Below are 4,880 nucleotides of genomic sequence, written 5' to 3' on the forward strand. Positions count from 1 at the left end.
CTGTGGAGACTGGATCCTGGTTTGTATCACTCACCCACTACAATTTCAGCTCCAAGCACATAAGGTAATTAATACTCACTATATTTTTTTGTTTTTTGTTTTGAGAAAGAGTCTCCCTGTGTTGCCCAGGCTGGAGTGCAGTGGTGCCACCTCGGCTCATTGCAACCTCCGCCTCCCAGGATCAAGTGATTCTCCTGCCTCAGCCTCCTGAGTAGCTGGGACCATGGCGTGCGCCACCATGCCCAGCTAGTTTTTTTCTATTTTTAGTAGAGACAGGGTTTCACCATGATGACCAGGCTGGTCTCAAACTCCTGACCTCAAGTGATCTGCCTGCCTCAGTCCCCCAAAGTGCTGGGATTACAGGCGTGAGCCACCATACCTGGCCACTCACTAGATATTTACGGAATGTTTGAACCTTGCTTATATGATGCTGCTTTCTTGTATTTCTGCATGTTATTTTTATTTGTTTAAAAAGCTTCTTGTGTTGGCAGAGCGAGGTGGCTCACGCATGTAATCCCAGCACTTTGCAAGCCCGAGGCAGGCAGATCACCTGAGGTTAGGAGTTCGAGATCAGCCTGACCAATATGATGAAATCCCATCTCTACTAAAAATACAAAAATTAGCCAGGCATGGTGGAATGTGCCTGTAAATCCCAGCTACTACGGAGGCTGAGACAGGAGAATCACTTGAACCCAGGAGGTGGAGGTTGCAGTGACCTGAGATCGCACCACTGCACTCCAGCCTGGGCAACAAGAGTGAAACTCCATCTAAAACAAAACAAAAAAGAAACAAAAAACACTTCTTGTGAAATTTTAAAAAAGTATTACTATATTTTTCATAATTATTTACATGGAATAGTCAAAGAAAAATTTTGATGCTGTAAGGGTCACTATGTAGATGTTTGACTAATCTTCTAGTAGACCTATTTCACCTACAGTCCTGGAAGTATTCTAACATCGGCAAACTGAGGGAGTAGTAATGTGAAACAGACAGGGCTTTCTGTTGGTTTCCAAAATAAATAGCTTTCAGGTGAAATTATTATGGCTGGAAGACTTTATGGGTGATATCACCTGACATTTACTTGTGTTTTTTTTAGGGAAGCCTCTATTTCTCTCCTAGAGTCTTGTTCTTCCCTCTTACTTACACCCTGGGCGGGTAGATACAAAGCAAACATTTTCATCTCATCTCCACTCCAAAAATCCAAAATAATGACAAGATCAGCAATACAACCCACACATTTGGCTTTATTACAGATTCCATCCTACTTAATCTTTACCCACTGGCCCTCTGCTCCTGGTGCCTGGGGTTGAAGAAGATTGGCTTGAAACAAACATCAGCTGTCTCTCAACCTCTTTCTTAGCAGCTCACCTTCATCATCATACCCACTTGGTAGGGTGACTCCTAAACTGTAATAAGAAGAATAGTAAAGTTAATCTTATATAGACTCTTTCATACAGCTAGCTCCATTACAACATGTTTGCCAAGTTAAGAGTTGTAGAATTACAGTGCAGCACTACTGAGTTAAATAATAAGTAACAGCTGATACTAATAATTAGCTTAATTTGTGATCTGGTAGAACTGTCACAACTGAGGCAGCTCTCCCTCTGCGCCTCATCTCTCTGTCCTTTCCTTCTCCCTCCTTCTTTGGAAACAGCCACCAAGTGAAGTGCTGAGATTGTCATATGACTCACCATAAATTCAAGTCACTTATTCTTATAACCTGTAGCTTTATAACCTTATTATATCAAAAATTTCCAACTTCTTTGAAGTTGCATCATCCTATCATTGTTTAATTTCACAACTGGCTCTCCTGATGTCATGCACTCGGTGGGAGGGGCATACTAGGCTAGATTCAGACCTCTTGAGAGTTTGCAACATCCTCAGAAACATTCTTGCTTTTTACAAAATCGAGGTTGACAATTACTACTCTGCACAGTAACACTGTAAAGAGGATCCTCCTTTCCACTTAAACCAAGGAATTAGAAAGCAAACAAATCAGCAAGGCCATACTGGGATCACATAGCAGAAATTGGGAATGACTATTTTTCCAATGTCTATGGATGGTGACTTTCCATGAACATTCTGATCTCACTATAATTGGAAAGAATTCCAAAATATTATTACATAAACCTGATTTTAAAACCCATGAAGCTTTGATTTAACACAGAACGCCCATTTCATCACATATGAGTTTTTTAAATTTTTTTTATTTTTACCACCAGGCAAGAATATCACATTTGTCATTCACTTATCTCCCCATTTACTGACCTTAGTCTCTAAGTCCTAGAGCACAATATGGACTTTTCCTACAATCAAATAACCTGGTGACCAAATTCTCCAGTTCCACCAAAGCTGCACCTTTTGCAAAATATACTCTAGGAAGCCAGAGGGAGTTTGGACCTAGAGGCTTTTCATATTGTCTGCTGCAGCATGTAGGATAATTGTCAGGGTGTCCTCTATGCTCTGATAAAACTGCCACTTTATCTGAATGAAATGTATCTCAATAACACTCCATGCTGGAGAGAGGGGCCTGAGCAGGAAGCAGCAGTAACATTTTATGCACCTTTTATTATTGCATAAAAGTGATTAACTGACAATTTATTACTAGGTTAAGACATCAAAACAATTAAAAGGAACATAAAAATCTAACATTGCCAGGCTCTTCCGGGCTACCTGAGAGTAACTGACATATCCATCTTTTTCTCCCTCACATGAAACTCTTCATAGGAACTCACCTTGCTCTCCAATACCTCCCTACCTAGAGCTGACAGAAGAGCCCAGGTCTGAGTCCCAACAAACGTGGAGTTGTTTTTTGTCAGGGGAAGAGATCTCTTAGTTTTCTTGAAGATGAACTTCTCCGCTATGAAAGAAAAAAAAAATCAGAACTTTTAAAAACTGTGGGCAGGGCACAGTGGCTCACGCCTGTAATTCCAGCACTTTGGGAGGCCAAGCGGGGCAAATCACTTGAGGTCAGGAGTTCAAGACCAGCCTGGCCAATATGGTGAAACCCCATCTCTACTAAAAATACAAAAACTAGCAGGGCATGGTGGTGGGTGCCTATAATCCCAGCTACTTGGGAGGCTGAGGCAAGAGAATCACTTGAAACCAGGAGGTGGAGGTTGCAGTGAACCAAGATCGCACCACTGCCCTCCAGCCTAGGTGACAGAAAGAGACTCCGTCTCAAAAAAAAAAAACAAAACAAAACTGTGGATGAAATGAGAGATTTTCATTTCTTGCCTCTACCACCACCACATATTCTTCTTGATTTTGTTTGGCTGATACAAATACCAGGTTCACAATATTGTATTTGCTCCATCTCTCTCCACCAAAACAGAAGACTTTCTGCCAGCTCTCTTCCTAGTCTCACTGCCCTGTAATATTTGCTAGAATAATAATTATGGAAAACTATACTTGACAAATAGAAATTTTCTTCTGCAGAAAGTTCTTTGGTTTTACTCTATGCTTTCCAGAATACACACCTTTTCTTATTATTTTATTTTTATTATTTTTTTTTTGAGACAGGGTCTCACTCTGACTCCCAGGCTGGAGTGCAGTGGCGTGATCTCGGCTTGCTGCAACCTCCACTTCCCTGGTTCAAGCGATTCTCTGGCCTCAGCTTCCTGAGTAGCTGGGATTACAGGTGTGCACCAACATGCCCAGCTAGTTTTTGTGTTTTTTGTAGAGACGGGATTTACCATGTTGGTCAGGCTGGTCTTGAACTCCTGGCCTCAAGTGATCTGCCCACCTCAGCCTCCCAAAGTGCTGGGATTACAGGCATGAGCCACCGCACCCAGCCACAGAATACAAACTTTTTAGATTCTGAATTCAAAATATTCCTCTCTAAGAGGTAATGTCTGACAAACATCAGTTTGAATACCAGTGATACCACTTACTTGCTATAAGGCTCTCTGAGCCGATTTCATCCATAAAATGGAGCCAAGTCAAGTGAGAGCAATTAGTACTCCTGCCCTATTCTTTTCGTTTTAGACAGGGTCTTGCTCTGTCACAGTGGTACAACCGTGGCTCACTGCAGCCTCAACATTCTGGGCTCAAGTGATCCTCCCACCTTAGCCTCCCAAGTAGCTGGAACCACAGGCACGTACCACCACAACCAGCTAATTTTTAAACTTTTTTTGTAAAGATAGAGTCTTGCTGTGTTACCCAGGCTGATCTCAAACTCCCAGCCACAAACAATCCTCCCTCCTCAGCCTTCCAAACCCACCCCACCTGGTCCTCCCACCCTATTCTTGCTATTTATGTCCATGTCTTAATAATGGTGATCAGCCTGAATTTTATTGCCTACAATATTTGCCACATGTGGCAACTAGTTTAATTACGATGACATGAGTTGGCAGAAAATAATTTTTTGGAAGTAAGCAGATATCTGAAATTTCTTGGGCTCATCTTAAAGGGTGTATGGAGGAACTAAACAAAGACAAGGGTTCGCAGACCTCATATACCCTTAGGATTTCTCACCTTCCACTTAAGAAATGACCACCCACCCCTGTGTTTATTAGTGACTCAAGAGCGGAATAGTTAGGTTTACAACTCACCCTTGGTAAACCGGTGCGGTGGCTCACACCTGTAATCCCAGCACTTTGGGAGGCGGAGGCTGGCAGATCACAAGGTCAGGAGTTCGAGACCAGCTTGGCCAATATGGTGAAATCCTGTATCTACTAAAAATAAAAAAGTAAAAAAAATTAGCCAGGCATGGTGGCACACACTTGTAGTCCCAGCTACTTGGGAGGCTGAAGCAGAAGAATCACTTGAACCCAGGAGGTAGAGGTTGCAGTGATCTAAGATTGCACCACTACACTGCAGCCTGGGTGACAGAGAAAGACTCCGTCTAAAAAAAAAAAAACTCACTGTTGGTTAAGATT

The 4,880-nt window shown here is 42.3% G+C and overlaps 1 long non-coding RNA gene across 1 annotated transcript; it reads right to left on the reverse strand.

Moving 5' to 3' along the window:
- Window positions 1-1,235: 1,235 nt before the first annotated feature.
- LOC108542433 (uncharacterized) lies at window positions 1,236-4,596 on the reverse strand. The gene is made up of 3 exons (XR_001889275.1): window positions 4,554-4,596; window positions 2,736-2,860; window positions 1,236-1,406 (listed from the first exon to the last, which is right to left on the reverse strand). It is a non-coding gene; the product is annotated as an uncharacterized LOC108542433 (long non-coding RNA).
- Window positions 4,597-4,880: the final 284 nt, after the last annotated feature.

The sequence above is a fragment of the Rhinopithecus bieti genome, unplaced genomic scaffold, assembly GCF_001698545.2.
Source record: "Rhinopithecus bieti isolate Rb0 unplaced genomic scaffold, ASM169854v2 scaffold_20892, whole genome shotgun sequence".
Classification (NCBI taxonomy): domain Eukaryota; kingdom Metazoa; phylum Chordata; class Mammalia; order Primates; family Cercopithecidae; genus Rhinopithecus; species Rhinopithecus bieti.